The 19,460-nt window shown below is 50.7% G+C and overlaps 1 pseudogene; it reads right to left on the reverse strand.

The window, feature by feature from the left end:
* Positions 1 to 899: 899 nt before the first annotated feature.
* Positions 900 to 19,460, reverse strand: part of LOC150016103 (maestro heat-like repeat-containing protein family member 7) — a 39,742-nt pseudogene continuing 21,181 nt past the window's right edge.

The raw sequence follows: 19,460 nt of genomic DNA on the forward strand, positions 1-19,460 counted from the left end.
ACATAAATTAACATGTGTTTTCTGTTTTCAAAGGGCATAAGCCTATGACCGCATTACCCGAGTGATTGTCTGTACGTATAGGTCTCACTTAATCCTGTCTGCAGCGCTGCCTCCTGAGACTCCACGGTTTGGCTGAACTAAGTGGCTGGGTTGGTGAAGAATGGGGTGGTCTGTGGGCTTCACTTTAAAACTGGTTTCTCTTTTCTATCCTAATGGCGTGGACTGAAAGGGCCCAGAGGTCTGAGAGGGGGGAAACCTAAAATATTTCCCTCAGCCAAAACTAAGTATAATGAGCAAAAGGGTTTTGGACAGGTGAGTAGTGCCTAGCACTTTCCTCCAAAGAAGCCTTTTTTTTTTTTCTCCTAATGTGGAACATTGAAAAATTAATCCCTGCCTTTTGTCATCTAGTGGTTATGGATTGAATGATGTCTTTTAACCCTTTTTGCCAAATACGTTGCCCCCAGAATACAACAAGGAGGCCAGCCTGTTTAACCAAGCACGCCGTTGTCCGGAGACAGCCAACTGACCTGGAGTCTGCACGATCCTTCCCCACGTGGGAAGGCCACCCTCCCCTCCACACCCCCACTCTTATTAGGGATTTCTGGACGCAAGGGTAGGTAGGATGACGACCATGTCCAGCTTGAAGCAGCTAGAGGAGCATGAGACCTTCACCCAGTATCCTTTATAAGATTATTAAGGGTCTTAATATCTAAGAGGGAGGGATTGTTATTTTTTATTCTTAAAATCATTAATTATTTATTAAAAGAAGAAGGATAAAAAGAATACATAGAAGGGTGAAGCGGGAGAGCTTGTACATATGAGCCATGGGTATGGACTTGGGGGCGGATTGCTGGGGCGGGGGTGCTGGGTGGAGGGGAGTAAACGGGAAAAACTTGGAACTATTGTAACCATATCATATCAAAACACTGCTTCAAGGACATCGATCAGAAGCCCAGTGCCCGCATGATCCAGGAGCGCCGCCGGTTGGAAGTGGGCAGGTTCTCATCACTAGGGCTCCCGCGATGTATGATGGCTGAATCCCCATGTGGCAGTGGCGATGAGTTCAGCCAACAGCTGGCCAGGATGTTGTCCTGGGCCTGGGCCGCACAGATACATATGGAGGCTTCTGGGTCGTGTCTCAAGTTTTTCAGAGCTGAGTCATGGGAAGGAAAGGGACCACTTGTGAAGACCAGGTCTCCACATGGGTCTCACACCTTACCTTCCTTCTCACTTCCATGACAGGGCTTCGGCACCCGTTGTTCAACCTCCCGTCATCTTACCTTCCTCCCAGCTTCTTCAAAGCCTGAAGTCTGGTTTCTTACACTATAAACTCCATCAGGATGGGGCTATGTTCTCTGTCTTGGCGACTCCATGGTACATAACATGTACTCATCTGCATAAAGACTTAACTGGATTGAGCTGAGGACCCTTCCCTTGGGACCTATCCCTTTCCTGTTCTATGACCCACTGTGAGCCTACCCATTCTCTCACTCGCCCCTGAAATCTCACCAACGCAGAGCACAACTTACCAGCTTTAACTTCACGCAGATGCTCTTCTGTCATCACGTTCTTCATGGAGGGGACCAGGGACCCTTGAGCATAATCCGAGAGGTGAGCATACCTACCTCCTTACTCTGACCCCACCCCCATCTCACCCTCGGACCAGACCTCCTCAGACAAGCTCTCCCCACCCTTCTCCAGCCTTGCAAATGAGGACACAAAAGGAGAACTTCATTCTGACCCTGCAACAGAGGCCCTGAGAGAGGTGGCAGGCTCAACGGGCAGGGATGGCTCCAGGACAGGGGCAGGATGTGGGCTGTAGCCAACTCTGACAGACAGCCCCAGGCAGTCACTTAGTCAGACTGGCCCTTAGTATCCTCACCTGAGACTGGAGGCGGTGCTGCCCCAGCTGCCCCTTCTCTGGGGAGTTGGAACCACAATAACATGAAAGACACCAAGTGCCTGGCATACCCTCCAGGCAGGCAGTTGGCAGGGCCCATGGAGGGGCTGAGACCCAGCTCCTCAGCGATGTTACTTAGCCCTCCCCTGCCCCCAGCCTGCATGCCTGGCTCCCAAAGTGCCACCAGATCCTTAAATGGCCTATACCTCTTGCAAGGCCCTTCCTACACTTTCTTACCTGGCTAATTCTTATTTATTTTTGAATATTCAGCTCAACATAGTTGCTCCTCCAGGAAATCGTTCCTGCCCCTGCCCCCAAGCTAGGTTAAATGCTTCTCTGGGTTCCCAGAGTCCCTGTGAGTCTCTCTCTATCTGTATATGGCCTGTTGTATTTTACATGTGACTTATGACTCTCCCATCAGACCAGGGGTTTCTTCAGCTTAAACTCCCTGGGGGAGAGGGAGGGCAGTCTCCAAGGATCCTAGAGCATGGGCACAACTGTATGCAGATATGCATTTTCCTAGAAAAGGTGTTCCTAACTTTCTTCAGAGGCTCACAAAAGATCGGTCACCCATGGAGGCTGGAGTCCTGCCCCACAGTGGGGGCTGTCTGTGGGCAAGGCTGGCAATGCTCAACTCTGTTCCCCCAGCACAGCGCCTGGCAGAGAGGAGACTCCCACGGTGTTAAACACCAACATCTTTAGAAGTGATTAATTTGGAACAAGATTTAGGAAGTAATGTCACTCCCCGGGAGAAGCTGCCTCTGAACAGGCCCCCACATTCTGAGGGCATGACTCCTCTGTCCCATCACTGATCATGTGAACGGCATCACCCCCTGAAGGGTTCTTTGTTTGCCTGGACTAGGCATAGTGACTGGCACAGAGTAGACGGTCAACCACCATTTGCTACACAAACCACTGAAGGGATCCATGGATGGATGGATGGATAAAAAACTGCAACTGATTTGAGGAAAGTCAAGGAAACATCACTCTACAAAGTACAGGGCTGGGAGCGTCATCCTCTCTAAGCCTCTTTGCAGCAGGGCTTCCTGGTCTTTGGTGAAGGGTGTGTAGTTATTTTGTGGGGAGTAGGAGTATAGCTGAAAGAAGACATACCCAGCATGTCATCAGAAGGGTCCTGCAGGGGATTCTGGGTGAGGGGAATCTGCTATTTGTTTTTTCCACACAGAGACAGAGCCTGGCACTGTGGCGAGAATGAAGGTAACTAACACTGAGTGAGCACCTTGACGTGCCAGGCTTCACATTAAAAAAAAAGAAAAATTCTTGTCTAGTATGTGAAACAGTAGTTGCTCCCCATCTCACAGGTAAGGAAACTGAGCTCAGAAAGGGGGGTCATGGAGCTGAGATTCGACGTCACTTTTCCACGTCCACAGTGGCAGGGCCTCGCTGCACCTGGGCCCAGGCTGCACTCCAGGGGGAACTGTTCTGCTGTGTATAGTTGCCAAGGTTCTGACCTGCACAAGGACTCCAGGCTGAATCCAGCCTGTGGTCCACGCAGTGATCTCAGAGGAGAGAAGACCTTTCTAATTTGCACCACAACTATCCGCTAACCAACCCTCAAACCCCAGGGGAGGCACCCACCCAGGTGCCCAAAGGGCTAGCAGCTTCCTTCCAAGTTGGAGATTGTGCAGAGCCCCAGGAGCAGCACTAGTGCCCAGGTAGGTTACCTATGAACATGACGGAGGACTTCCGCAGGGAGGCTCGGGAATTCTTGGCGTACTCCAGGCTCTGGTTGAGAAATGTGAAGGCGCTGTCTCGGTGGGTGTTCACCTGGGACAAAGAGAACCCCCAAAGTGCTGAGCCCTCATGAGAACTAATTACTCATCCACTCCTCCCGAAGCTGGGAATGGTGACTGTCAGGCAGCCAAGCCCTGGCCTCTTGCCTCCTGAAAATCTCTGCCTGAGCCCCCAGAGGCCAGGCCTCATCTCCTGGCGGATTACAAAAATCACTTTTGTGGTCTTTCTGCCTCGAGTGTCTCCTCTTCCAACCCACCCCCCTGCTGCAGCTGGAAGGAAAATTCTAAAATGCAAGTCCATTCAGAGGCGAGAATGCACATGACGTACAAGGGACATGATCGATAAGGAGAAAGGTCTGACCAGGGTGAAGGATTCAAGTTGCAGAGCAGGTGGGAATAAACCGGAAAGTGAGGAAGTTCTTAAAGGCCCTTAAAAGCCAAGCAGGCAGAGGGCTGACTTATGCTTTAGAAAATAGGAAGCCAGCATTCATTCATTTTTTTTGTCTTGTTTTTATGTTTTATGTATTTACTTTTAGAGAGAGGGGGAGGAAGGGAGAAAGAGGGAGGAAAACATCAACAAGTGGTTGCTGCTTGTGCGCCCCCAACCGGGGACCTGGCCTGCAACTCATGCATGTGCCCTGACTGGGAATTGAACCAGAGGCCCTTTAGTTTGAAGGTGAGCGCTCAATGGGTTAAGCCACACTAGCCAAAGCCCAACATTCGTTCTTGATAAGGTGATGGCAAAGCAATAATTTGGGCAAAATAATCTGACAGTGGTGTTTGGGATGAATTTGATCAAGTAGAAACTAGGGGGCAGACATCTTGCTAAGAGGCTGTTGTGGGAAATGAAGAGAAATCTGATCTGATCACTCCCCTGTTGACAATCTCCACATCACGGAGTGAACTCCTGGGCATGATGCAAAGCCTTTATGATCATGTTCCTTCTCGGCCTCAACTTCTGCACTGCCTTCACCTGCCATGCACGTTATGCTCCAGTCCCAGGACGTAGCCCAGTTCTCCTCAGATCTGTGCCTGATGCAAGCAGTTGCTCCTAACTGCAGCGCCCTTCCCTCTCTTCATCTGAGGAATTCCCTCTCATCCCTTGAGGCTCAGCTCAGAAGCCAGCTCCTCCCTGAAGCTCCCGCAAACCTCAGGCAGAGCTGATCCCAGCACCTGTGATGTTTCTGCAGCATCTTGCACAATCTTTGTCACAGCACCTATGACATTGTGTTGTAATTATTTATACCCGTTTCCTCCACCGGATCCTAAGCTCCCCAGAGAGAAGGAGCCATCTCACTGCACTCAGGGCCTCAGTGGCCTGCACAGGACTTGGCATGCTGCAGGTGCCCAGAAACTGTTGGATGATGGATGGATGAGTGAGTGAGTGAGTGAATGAATGAATTGGTGACTAGGTTCCCAACCCCTTCCTAAACCAAACGGTAGAACTTAACCTTCGCGTGAGCAAAACTATGGACAGAGGATCCTGCAGAGTCACGAGCTGGCAGCGCACGGGCCATAAGTGACCAGCCAAGTGGTGACCCACACAGTGTTTTAAGCAAGCTAAACTGATTACTGATTAATGTCTTATACAAATCTGGGTTTCACTCTGGCCAAGTAGCTCAGTTGGTTAAAATGTCTTCCCAATATGCCAAGGTTATGGGTCACATCCCTGGTTAGGGCATATACAAGAATCAACCAATGAATGCATCAATTAGTGGAACAATAAATCAATGTTTCTCTCTCTAATAAAAAAAAAAAATCTGGGTTTCTAGCTTCTGTTGTGAAGGCGAGGACCTGGCAAGAGTGGCTGCACAGTGAGTTGGAGCACTCCACTCGGGCTTTCAGCAGGACTGGGCCCTGCAGGCTGCCACAGGCACTACCGTTGCCACGTCACTCGTGATCATGTCTGCCCAGTCCCTGGGCACTGCAAGTATGTGAATTAGCGCCCTGGCCAAGCACTTCCTCCAGGGCGTTTTCTCTCTGTGTAAAATGATGGTAACGATATTAGACACTGGGTGAGGAGATTTTGAGCCTTCCTGAGAATGGTGGTCCTGAAACATCTTCCCAATCTGATATTTTGTATATATTTGTTAGGTTGGTATGGGGAATACTGACATGCTCGGTCCAAATCTCCCTTTGGGTTTGAAAAATGTATTCCCCCAGCTATGGAGATTGCTTTGGCTGAAGAAAACCGTTAACCCAAGGTCACGTCCCTTCCCAGGGGGACTGGCGGCCAGAGACAGGCAGGATGTAAAGATATGACCCCCGACTCCAATTTGGGGAATCTCATGAAGTGCTGGCTGAGGCCTCCCTGCAACCACGAGGAGACTTGACTGCTCTACCACTCCTGCTCCTCGCTTTCCCTTCTGCAGGTGTTAACCCCAAGGGTGCACCTTCATAAACCCCGTGCGTGCTAATCCGTCTTAAGAGTCTGCATCCAGGGGAACCCTGCCCATGACAACAGGGAGGGTAAGTGGGACCAGATGCCAAACCTTCCTAAATGTTATGCGTAGGTACTGGGCCATACCCAGCACTTTACTACCTTAGGATGTTCTCAGGTGTTACCTAGAAAAGGGGTTCTGTGTGGTCAGATAAGTTTGGAAAACCGTAAATTAAACAGCCATGAAACGTGTCCTTAGCACGGAACATCTCAGAGACTTTAAAGAGCTGATGGTGCTGCAAATACCCAAGAGGAAGATGACAATGCAGTGTTTCGCAAACCTAGTTTGGGACGTCTGAGAACGTCCTTTCTCCCCAGTAGGGCATATCCTATAGAACTGGTGTCACAGCCCTGCCTGCTGCAGCTCACTTGGTTGGAGCATCATCTCATAAACCAAGAGATCTCGGATTCTATTCCCAGTCAGCGTACGTGCCTAGGTCTGGGGGCCAGGCCTGTCAGGGTGCATACAAGAGGCAACTGATCGATGTTTCTCTCTCACATCGATGTTCATCTCCCTCTTCCTCTCTCCCCCTCCCTTCCCTTCTCTCTAAAAGCCAATAAGCATGTCCTCAGGTAAGGATAAAAAGAAACAAAAGAACCGTTGTCATAGACAAGACACTCTGGGAATTACTGTTGTAGAAAAGGGAGCCGGTAAAGCCCTTTCAGCAAGATAAACAGATGTGTGTTTTCACCAGACCACTCTGGTGGCCTGAGTGGGGAATGGATTGGAAAGGTGAGAATAAAAGCTGGGAGACCCACTGGAGGGCTAGACCCAAGTCCCAGCTGAGAGACATCCATGACCTGAACTAAAGGCAGTGACAGTGGGGGTGGGGAGGGAAAATCAGATTCAGACGTATTTAAGATATTTAAGTTTGATCCAGTGTGGAAGGTGAGGGAGATGAAGGCGTCTAGGCCGATTCTGGGTTTCAGCTTTGGGGCTCAAGAGGGACAGAGCAAAATTGCAACAGAAAGTCATAAGTACCGAAGAGACATGCTGAGCTCACAGTTTGTGTGGTTCAGTTTGGGGGTTGTGTGTGGTAAACCCCTGGAAAGGGAACACTAGGAGTAAGGAGAGAAGTTAGAGACCGAGATGAACATTCAGGAGCCAACAACTCATGGGTGCTATTGGAATTTCCAGTCAAGATGTAAAAAGAAAGAAGAGGAAAGGAAAGAACTGCCCACCTCCAACATACTCAGAAGGAACCACTGGCGTCTTGGAAGCACTCACAAGGTAGTTGCAAATCTTGGCCACCGTCCGTTGCTGGCTGTCCCAGGGCTTCCGGCTATAAGCTCTTTTTGGCAAGTCCCACGCCATGAAGCAAGAACAGCGGGACAGGGTCTTCACGCAGCACTGAGGACCAACAGAAAGAGAATACCAGAGCTGTGGAGTTCCGGGACAGCCAGAACATGTTCCAGAAGAAAGTCGTGTGAAACGGCACTTTGGAGAATCAATTCCTATTTGAAGTGGACAAGCGCAGCTGGTGTTTGGAAGAGGAATCCTGACACAGGTGCTTTCGGAAAACAGACTTCTCACCAGAGTGGTTAGTGACTCCGGGTCAGTTTCCATAGAGGGAGAGGCACACGCAGGGCCAGGGGCCTGCGCGCACTCACCGGGCCCACCTTGGTGTTGCCCTCTTGCATGGTCAGCAGCAGGGGAACCAAGGCGCTGATCAGCTGTTCCTCCATGGCAGGGGTGCGGGGCGACGACCGCAGCTTCCGGACCACCTTGCCGTACAGCTTGATGCAGGAGGAGCGCACGTCTTCTCGTGACTGGGAGAGACGTGGAGGCTTAGGCACGCTCCCTCCTCCAGGAGGCAGCCTGGGCCTCTGCGCCTCACAGGGACACACCACGGCCTTCCTTCCACTCGTTCTGAGTGGCCCTCCAGGCACAGGAGGCACAGAGACAGAGAAGAGCAGAGGCCCCCTGGTGGGCCTGATCTGGGGCTGGTGTCTCCCTGCTGGAGCCCAGGTCTGGAGCTCCTCCCGCTCTTCCCAGCCAGGCCTCCTGCTCACCCAAAACATGTCTTAGAGTCAAGTGGGAAAATGAGCCCTCTGCCTGGACCAATAAGAAATGCACCTCCTGTAGGTGGACCAATAGCAATGAAGCAAGTCACTGGGAGACTTGATTATAAAAGAAGAGCTCCCTCCATGCGAGACAATTAGAAAAGGACCTTTCTATGCAGACCTATTACAAAAAGATGTAGACAAGTTGGAATGATGAATGAGGTACCCCTTCCCCTGGGCTGACTTGGCCCTGCCCACTTGGCACTGCCCAGGTGCCAGTGGGCCATGGAGGTATTGCAACCTGCAGGGAAGTAAAGAACCATCCTCTATAGCCAACTCCCACCCCTCCCACCCACACCCAAGGGGGTCCCTTACATCACTGAAGTGTGGCAGCAGGATCTGCAGCAGCTCCACATAGGCTGAGCTGTCATTCAGTTTCTTGTGGTCCAACCCCTTGAAGATGGTCTTGAGGTTTTCGCCTGCCTCCATCAACAGCAGCCCATCCACATCCTTCAGAGCCTTCACCATGAACGGCAGAAGAGCCTGCACCTTGGTGGTCTGTGGGGCAGGAGCATTTGGGATGGGGCCTCCTACTTGGGCTAACAGGTGGGAGACCCAGCCTCTGCTTCACCGAGAAGAACTTAGTGCAACAAGGCTCACTTCCAGGCCTTAGCTTCTGCCATCCCTCCAGCCTGGGACACCCTCACTGAAGCTCTTGCTGTCCTCAGAGTCTTCTTTGGCTCTGCCGACTCCTTCCTGGCCTGAATACCCGAAGCACTTGGCTGTCTACTCCCTTCATTGTATAATTATTAGTTAACTTTAGAGTCTACATCTTGTCATTTCTCCTGCTATATATATATATATATATATATATCATGAGCCGTAACAGTGCTTGGTAGAAAAAAGCAAAGCACTTTAAGAAATGCTAATGATGTCCCAACAATCCTAGCCTTGGTTTCCTAATCTGTAAAGCAGGAATAATTACTGCCATCCCCAGCCCCTCTCTCACACACGCTGCCTTTAGGGACATTGTGAAAACTCTGGATTACAAACTACTTCAAAACAAATGAAGTATTTAGGGAATTATTAAGGGATATCCATTTTACAGATGGAGCAACTGAGGCAGGGACAGAAACAGGCTCCGATTCTGATTCCAGTCACCGGCATCTGAAAGTCGATGACAGCCAGCTCTGTCCTTCCTCCAACCCAGAGTCCAGCTGGGCTGGGCTTTCCTCTACCCTCGGCTTACCTTCTCAGTCTTGCGGGCCAGGGTGGCCAGGCCTCGGATGGACAGAACCTTCATGATGGGATCGCGGTGGTTCAGGCCTTCCACCATCCGCCCCAAAGAGTATTTCTCAGGAATCCGCTGCACCTCCTCCATCTGGAGGAGCTAAGGGAGGGACAGTGATTACTCCCTGGACGGAGGGGATAGGCAGCCCTCTGGGTCCCCATGCACTGGTAGCACAGGCCGGATGACCAGGGGCCGGGTGTGGAGCACGAACAATTACTGCCCAGTCAGCACCGTCCAATGCAAGCCACAATGCAGGCCTAAACTTCCTAATAGCAACATTAAAAGAGTGAAAAGAAATAGGTAACATTAACTTTACTAATACATCTTATTTAACCCAGTATATCCAAACTAGTATCATTTCAGCATGTAATCAATATAAAAATTATTGATATATTTCACACTGAAACTTGGTGTGAATTTTATACTCCAAACACCTTTCAATTCAGACTGCATTACAAGGGTCACTAGGTCCCATGTGGCTGGTGGCAACCATATTGGACGGTCCAGCTTTGGTTAGTGATAGCCACTGGTCCTCTGTCTCCACCCGGCACTCAGTGGTGACGGCCCTGTGCCCTGTCCTTTCTGCCTACTCTTCCCAGTGAGCCCCCCATTCTCAGAATCTTAACTGCTGTCCCTGGGTAAATAACTCCTAAGTCTGTGCCTCCGGCTCAGCCTCCATCTGGAGCTTCCAATTTGGAAAACCAACAGTTTACCGCACACCTCCACTGGATGTCCAGCACCTCATGTCAGAGTTGAACATGTCACTACCCAGCTCAGAGCCCCCATTCTCCCCCATTGCCTTCCACCATCAACCCTAATTGCTCTGGGGCCCCATTCGTGCCTGCCTGCCCTCTAGCCACACTCACTATCAACCAGCTTCTAAACAAGCTGCGCATCATTCATGGAATGACCCAGACTGTTTTGTCCCTTTAGGGTGGACAGGATGCCCTTCTGCCACAGCAGCCACCTCCGCTCTAGCCCATGCTTACTTTGAATGACTCCATCTAGAACTCAGCCCCTGAGAAGCCATGTCTGACAGTGCCCCCAAGACTCACCTCGGCAGCTGGCTCCCTTCTCTGGGCCCCCTAGGGCCCTGAACATGGAGACCTTAGGACTCCCCTCTGCTAATGTATCTGCCTGCCCTCTCCCATTGTGGGTTTCCTTGAGGACACAAACGAGTGTTTCTCCTTTGGGTCCCTTTGAGACAGCTGTGTTTTGGCATATGTGCTTAGGGGACACTTGTTGCCTGAAACATGAAATTTGGATCCTTTCCTCACTAGAATTGCCCTTCCTCCTGTGTCCCCATTGCAGGGTTAGCAAACCCCCACCCTCCCCAGTTCTTTTCCCAGCCCCAAACCAGGCATCACTCTCACCTCCTTCCTCTCCCTCCACACCCTCCCCACCCACCACAACCACCGCTCTTCAATTTCCTCCTAGTTGTCCTAATAAACACTTCTCCTACCTCTTACCTTGCCCTATATCTACTGAGACTAGTGAGACCATGTGTCTGTATAATGAGAAGAGAGAGCTGGGGAGAGGGGCTCCTACCCATCCATACAGGATACTCAGGCCTACTATGCACCAGGTTCTGTGCTGGGCACTAGAAATACAGGAAAGAGTAAAGATGATGATGGTGGTAATAATAGCAACAGAGTTGACTCACAGAGAGCACTTCCTGTGTCCTGGAACTGTTCTGAGTGCTGGATGTAAACTCACTGAATCCTCATCGAAACCCTATCAGATGGGCAGTTCATTATCCCCATATTACAGGTGAGGAAACCGAGGCACAGGCAGGCTCCATGACTCACCCAAGGTCACAAAGCTCCCTAGAGGAGTTCTCCGGCCATTGGTAGAAGCAAGTACACACACGACACTCACAGCATAGGGGCCGGGGGAGCCAGGGAGGAACATCTGAGCTACATCAAAGTTCCAGAGTGTACGCAGCAGGCCTGGCTCTGGCCAGGAGCAGACCACCACCTCTTCTGGGAAGTAGGAGAGCCTAGGGGAGGACCCTTGCTCCCAGAGGAAGGGCCACTGCTCAGGGTTCCAGGGGAATGCTGCGGAAGATTAAGTCTAGAATCCATGACCTTGTGGTGAAAACAAGAGCATCCCCCGAGATCTGGCAAGGTCCAACTTCCCACCCCTCCCCAAAGAAACTGTGTGGCAGCCACTTAAGACTAAGGCTGATTGCAATAGGAGAGCCAGTCATGGAGACGTGGTCTGAAGCTCTCTGGACTTCCTGAGCTGCGTGACCTGGAAAAATGTCCCTAAACTTGAGCATCACAAGTTTTCCTTTGCAGCACTGCTGTGCAGATTAGAAGGGTAACTAACAAATGAAAGCGGTCAGCACAGGGTTTGGGACATAGTAGGCCCTCAAGAAATGGTATTTTCCCTTTCCACACTGGAACCATGCGGAAAATTAGAAGTAAGACCCATGCTTATCATCCTGGAGGTGATGTTCTGCTGGTGCCTGCAAAGCCAGGCAAAGTGTCCATTCCGACCCTCACTCCTCTATTCAATCTCCCCATCTGGGAGCCCTCTGAGGACTGGGTCTGGGGCTGCAATGCATGGCCCCTGTTCTGCAGACTCGCAGTCCAGAAGAGGACTTCTGCAGAGGCAGAAAATATGCAAGGAGTACGTGGAATGCCATGCTGCCTCCTGTCCGCCTGGCAGACTTGGCTCACCTGTCAAGGCCTGTCTCAAATGGCACCTCCTCCAGGAAGCCTTCCTTAACTGAGCCTCCTGCCTCTGAGCCCCACTGTACAGACCCCGGTGATAGCTCTGACCCGCTCTATGACAATCGGCAGGTCAAAAGAGGCACACAGGGGTAGGTTAAGAGAGTGGGTTTTGCAAGTGTCCGTCAACCGATGAATGGATAAACAAAACATGGTATATACATACTACGAAATATGATTTAGCCTTAAAAAGGAACGAAATTCTACAACATCGGTGAATCTTAAAAACCTTATGTTAAGTACAATAAGCCAGATAGTGTAGATTTCACTTATCCAAAACCTAGAAAAGGCAGATTCATAGAGACAGGAAGTAGAAGGTGGTTCCAGGGGCCAGGAGAGGGTGGATGGGAAGTTTCAGTTTGGGAAGGAAGATGAAAACGTTCTGGAGATGATGGTGGTGATGGCTGCACAACACTACGAATGCACTTAATGCCACTGTGCTGTACAGTTAAAATTATTAAAGCAGTAAGTTTTATGATATACATGGTGGGGCAAAAGTAGGCTTACAGCTGTTCGTATGGAAAATAATACAATAATTAATAAATAATAATACAAAAATAATGTACTCACAAGTGTAAACCTACTTTTGCCCCATGTGTATTTTACCACACACGCGCACACGCGCGCACACATACACACAGTGTTCTAAGAGCTCAGATGTCTGGGTTTGAATGCCGGATCTGCCACTTACAGGCTGCATGGCCTTAGGAAAGTTATTTAAATCTGTGCCTGTTTATTCCTCTGAAATGGGAGATAGAATGGTATCTGCACCACCGGATTGTGTGAGGATTACATGAATCGGTATGTGTAAGGCTCCTAGAATGTGCCTGGAAGGTAGTAAGTGCTCAGTACATGTTCTATTATTATAAGTCAGTCTCTCCTGCTGGGTCTGACCCTATCCATGTCCTGACTAATCTTTCCCCAGCAACCCCCTCCTAGTACCCACACACACACTCACTCAGCTTAGATATCACTTGCTCAAGGAAGCCCTCCCTGATGATCCCCATCATAGCACACATCACTCTACAGCACCGCATGTTATAACGAGGATGTCATCTCGCTCCTTTGTTGCACCAAGGATTCATTGAGGGCAGGACAGAGTCAAACGTATGTTTATAGCTCCAATCTGGTGCTTGGCATACAGAAATGCCCAGCAAAGGATAGCGGTTGCCTGGGGAACAGAAGGGGTCTGAGAAGAGTGGAATGGAGTGAAGGAGTGGAGAGAGGAGGAGAAAAGGGAGGGAAGAAGGAGCTCTTCACATTCACGAGAAATCATGCGCACGACAGGCTGTCAATTGTTAAGTACTATTTGCGCAGGACAAAAGACCGCTAATGTGAACTGAAGCCTATGCTCAGGGGAAGGCCTGGGAGCAGCCCCATCCTGCACGCGGTGCCCCTTTGGTACCTCCACAAAGAAGGCGGTGGCGGTGATCTTGTGCTTCTCGTCGCCTCGCTCCAGGAGCGGGATGAGCAGGTAGAGGACGCGGCACAGGTCCTCGCAGGAGCAGTGCACCATGGCCCTGCAGGTGGGGAAGGGGAACAGTCCCTCAGGCTCTCCGGCCCCAGGGAGGCCTGCTGTGCGGGAGTCTGGCTGAGACTCTGCAAACCATGGACAAGACAGGGTCACCTGGGCTTCTGCATTCCCAGGATTTCCCACCTGGACAGGACCTCAGAGGCCATCTAGTTTAACTATTTTGTTTTACAGATGGGGAAACTGAGGCTTAGAGTAGGAATGTGGCTTGCCCAACAGCACAGGGCAAATCAGTAAGACAGCCTGGCTTCAGACTGCCCACTGAACAGGACCACCCCAGGAGGAGGAGGCCGGAAGGAGAGGGTGTGAGGACCCACTCACTAAGCGCCCGGCAGCAGCCAGGTGCTTTCACATTGTTATTGCATTTGATCCTCCCCATTAAGCCTCGAGCAGATTACCATTATTATTATTCCCATTTTCATAAATAAGGGGACAGGGGCTTCGAGTGTAACCTGCTCAGGATCACAGAACTGGAAAAATGGCAGAGCTGGCGCCCCAGCCCAGGGCCCCCCACTCCAGCTGCCTTGTTCGTTGTACCAAGTCAGTGGTTCTCAAAACGTGGCCCCTCGATCAGCAGTATCAGCATCCCTAGATACGTGTCAAAAATTCACATTCTCGGGCCCCCATCCCAGACCGACTGAATCAGAAACTCGGAGAGTGGGGCCCAGCAATCAGTGTTGAAACAAGCCCTGCTTGCTCAAGTCTGGGGACCACTGCACTATGCTCCATTATCAGCGAACCCAGGAAGTGTGGCAGCTGTGCACAGACTGGAGTAAGGCAGCTCGGGTTCAAATCCTGGCCCCACCACTAGCTGTGTGACTTTGGCAAGTCACTTAACTTCTCTGTGCCTTGGTTTCCTCTTTGGGAACACTGGGATAGCAGTAGTACTATTTCATCAGTCGCGGTGAGAATTAAATGGAATAATCCACATACATACAGCTCTTTGCATGGTGCCTCAAGCATAGTAAGTGCTCAATAAATGTGCTTGTATCCTGAGACCCCAAGGAGACCCCATCCTGGGCACTTGGTGCAGGGCTGAGGCAGGCATTCCTGCAGGACTCACATCTTTAAAATCAAGGTGTCTGTCCTCTCCTGACCCCATGGGAGGCTGTGTGTGGTTGCAGAGAAGAGCCCCAGTTGGGGTCAGCAGGTCATTTCCCAGCTTGGCCACTTTCTGGCTGTGTGACCTTTGGGACACAACTGTCCCTCTCTGGCATCGTCCTCTGCATCAGTAATTCCTGCCCCACCAGGCAGCATAACGATAGTAAGAGCTAACCTGTGTGTCTGAGCTCTGACCATATGCCAGGGGCTGTTCAAACTTCTTTACTTAATCCTCACCCCAAATCTTGGCTGTGGGTCCTATTATTACTTCCTTACTACTGAAGGGAAAGCAGAGACATGGACAGGGATGTAACTTGCCCTGTGTCACACAGATGGAACGCAGCAAGCGGGCATTCAGATGCAGGCAGACCACCTCCAAGGCCACACTCTGAACCTCTCAGCCATCCCATCATTTCTTTAGCATTGGGGGTATTAAATTCATGATGCTGTGAGGAAAGGTGCTTTATAAACAACCTAAGTGCTCTGCTTTTGCCAGGTACTGTGGTAAGCAGTTTGCTCTGAAGAGCATGTACCATCGTTCACATCTATATTGTCTATCCACCAAGGCAGACAGGATCTGCTGGTTTTAGAGGAGAGGTGATGGACTGAGGGAAGGGTTTTGCCCAGAGACATGCAAACCCAAGTCTGTCTGAAGACGCTGAGGTCCCTCCCCTCCCTCCAACGCCTGCCTTGGGGGCCCCTGGCCTCACCTAGCCAGCAGGGACACTCCTCGGTGGTGGTTCTCCGCTTGTCCCATGAGCTCCCAGCCACCCTGCTCATCCAGAAAGGTGGCCTCGGACGAGCAGCCCATCTTCAGCAGCAGGGTTTTCACCACTTTGACCACCCAGCTGCCAAGATAAGAGAGCTGAGACCTCATGTCACCCCCCCCCCCCAGTAGGCTGGGCCGCCCTCCACCCAGGACTCTCCCACCATCAGCTCCCATCTGGCCAGACAAGCTCCTCTCTGTCATGCTAATCAATAGCTAGTGGTGTCCAGTGGATCCACAAAAAGTGGCTTTTTTACAAACAATTATTAGCTTTGAGAACAAGAAAGTAAACAGAAGCAAGATGTCCCTCTCTTTGGAGCTGCTGCTTTACCCTCCCTTTCCCCTGAGTTTCTTTACTGAATGGAGAGGTTGGATTGGAGCCTCCCGCCGCCCAGGTCCTGCCTCAACCTTGCCCTCCACCCCCATCAAGCCCATGGCGGGGGGAGCTCCATGGGACAGTCCTTTCTGCTCCTTCACACACAGTCTCCTGTCCAACCCTGAGTCCTTCATTCGCTCAGGACACTTAAGTAGTGAGTCCCAAGTCTAGGTGCACAACAAAAGTTCCTGGGGAGCCTGCGCAACCCGGGGACTATCAGGCTGGGACGCCGGTCTGTGCTTTGAAGGCCCTGGGTGGGCCTGAGGAGCCCCGGTACGAGGGAGCAGAAGGAGGGCTCCACCAGGGGCTGTCATCCTCCTGCATGCCTGCCACGGCCCCGGCTGCTCATGGGAATATCTTGTATATGTGTGTGTCTGGATATGCACGCGTGTAGATCTGTGCATGCGTGTATGAGCCTTTAGTAAAATAAAAACTGACAATGTGTGTAATAAAGTTTACATTTAAACACAGTTTTCCAGAAAGCCAAACCCTTGCTTTAAGAGTTTAAGACACAGTTTTGTGGGCATAGTTCAGCTGATGCCCACGGCTGGTGGTTCTCAGCATCCCGGACAAGGCATCAAAGCATTTTGGAACTCAGGTGATGTTCAGGAATTTGCTCTGAATTTTTCTGTTTGGGGTTTTGTAATGAATATGAGTCCAGTGTAGAAATTCCAGTCATGCAATCCTTGTGCGGATTCTTTGAAACATGTGCTGTCGGGGACAGTCCTTCACCAGCCATGCCGTTAAGAGTTTCAAGTTACACACACACGTGCATACATGCACACACATGCATACACACACACACACACACACACACACACGAGGGGATGCAGTGGGGCAGACCCCAGGTGTTGTTCACCCTAACAGCCGAGGGCTCACCCTCCCCAACTCTCCCATCCACTGTCCTCCCTCTGCCCCTGAAACTCCCAGCACTGGCTAAGCTGAGGTTTATGCATTTTGTTTAGAGAAGGAAGGTTATACCTTCCAGTTCCAGTATTAGCAGCACCTTTAACTAAAACAGAACGAACCACCTGCGTGTGCTCCCTGTTATGTGTCTCCATGTCCGGTGGCAGTTGGTCGCCTCTCGCTAACTGGTTTGGGGACAGCATTGAGCTCAGGGCTCAGAAGCTCCACAGGAAAGAATGTGACTTAAGAGGTTTCAGACAGTCACAGTAGACCCCTGACCTCATCTGTGCAGCCCACAAAGAATGTAGATTTAGGCCAAAACTTCCAAACACAGAGCTACGTCATTCATAGTTTGTCTTCTCCCACTTCACCACTTTCTCAATAAGGCTCCAAAGTTTAACAAAAATGACCTTCTTCATCACCCTTCCTCCCCACCTCACTCCCGAAGAGACACCTGGAAAAGCCCAAAGAAGGCCAGCCTGCGCTGCTTTGTAAAAAGGCAGAGGTACACTGTTGGGAGAAAGCTGCGGGGTAGGGGGTGCATTTCCTTCGGCTCTCCAAACACCAACTCTGCGAGCTTCACCTTCCTGGAAGGTCCTTGGCTTTTCCCAGCAAATGGAGCCAGTGTTGCCCTGTTCCTGCACTGGGATGGGGGGTGGGAAGAGGGCAGGGAGCAAGGATCTAACACCAGCTGCTTCAGAGCCCGAGGCTGCTGCAGAGCATGGAAGCTGGACTGCACGGGATGCACTGTCAAGCTCTATCTATGGTGTCCGGTCCAGCAGGACGCCCCCACCCCCGTCAAACCCAAGTCTGTGTGACAGAGCTGGTGCCCACACTCATCGCCTCCACCCACCTCTCCTCACGGGAGGGTGCGACAGTCTCTGTGCACTTAGCCATCTCCTTAGAGCTTTTCCATTCCTTCACCGGGGCCTGGAGCACCCACGACCCACTTGGCTTCCACGCCCCGGTGCCTAGTTTCCTCGGGCTGCCCTAACCAACGGCCACATAATTGGTGGCTTAAAACAACAGAAATTTATTCTCTCTCCATTCTGGACACCACAAGTCCCAAATCCAGTTGCCAGCAGGGCCCTGCTCCCTCTGAAGGTCGAGGAGAGCACCCGTCCCGGCCTCCGCCTGCTTCCGGTGACTCATGGCGTTCCTTGGCTTGTGGCTGCGGCACTCCGGTCTCTGCCTCTCTTCACGTGGCCTTCCCCTCCGTGTGCGTCTTTTCCTCTTCGTGTAAGAACACTTACTGCTGCATTTAGGACCCACCTGGCTCGTCCAGGAGGATGTCATCTCAAGCTCCTCAATTATCTTCAAAGACTCTTTTTCCAAATAAGGTCACACTTAGAGGTTCCAGGTGGGACCCAGCATGCAGCCCTCTCCACCCAGGTACCACCCTGTGGCTTTTCTGGTCCCCTTCAGCGTGGCACTTGCCCACCTCTGGTTTTCTGTCTCAGGTGCTGCCTCCTGCGAGGCAGAGGTGAGGGGGGGCGCTCAGGCTCTCTTCCAGCTCCCTGGTGCAAGCGTCAGCGGATTGAAGCCCTCCATGTCCGGAGTTTGCACCTTCACTCGGCAGCCCAGGACTTTTCCACGATGTGTTCCTCTTCTTCCTCCTCCACTGCCCCCTACACTTTCCTCTGGTTTTGTTTTCCCTCCAGCCACCAGCTTTCTGAGTCAGGGGTGACACCCTCATGGCAGCACCTGTGAGCGCCAGGGGAATGAGAGCCAGTGTCCTGCTGTGATGCCATCCTCTTTAGTCCTTACAACACACCTACGGGGTAGAAATCTCTTACCCCATTTTATAGGCAAAGGAACAAGCCACCAAGACGTTAAGGTAGTTTCCCTAAAGTGCAAAGCACAAAGTGGTGGAACCATGACTCAAATCCAAGCCCAGCTGCACAACTGCTTGCCCTGTGCCCCTCAAAGTGCACCTCTGTGAGCATAACACTCAAGAGAAGCCAGAAAGGAAAAAGCTAACAAACTGGTCTACACACATTTAAAATGTCTGAGTGGCAAAAACAAACAAACAAAAAATAAATAATAAAATAGTTGCCAGTCACGTAACAAACTAGAATATAAATGACAAAGAGCAGTGTCCTTAATATGTAAAGCGCTTTTACAAATAATTAAGGAAAATTCCCAACAGTTTTGTATAAAATTGGACAAAGGACAAGAACAAGTGGCTCACAGAAAACACAAATAGCATCTCAACCTCAACCCCACTCACGATAAGAGAAACACAAACTAAAATTGCAGCAAAATACAGCATTCTCTCACTTATCGCAGGTATTACGTTCTAGAGCCCCCTCCCCCATGAAGTAGGAAATTTATATTTATTCTACACTCTGAAACCTACGTAACTTTAACACCATACGTATACAGTACCACAAAATCCCATGATATAGCGAAAAATCCGCGATAAATAATTAAATATAATATATATTTTTTAATTCCGTGATGCAGTGAGGCTGCGATAAGTGAACTGCGATATAGAGAGGGACTACTGTACCTTTTTTCCCCCAGTTCTCAGACTGGCTGAGATGAAAATGTTTTATACAGTATTGTGCTGGCAAAATGCGAGGAGACAGACACTCATACACCACTGGTGGCGGTGCCCTTGTTGGAGGCTATTTGGCAAGTTCGTTGCTTTAGG

Source organism: Furipterus horrens, unplaced genomic scaffold (genome assembly GCF_987537825.1).
Source record: "Furipterus horrens unplaced genomic scaffold, mFurHor1.1.pri manual_scaffold_3, whole genome shotgun sequence".
NCBI lineage: Eukaryota > Metazoa > Chordata > Mammalia > Chiroptera > Furipteridae > Furipterus > Furipterus horrens.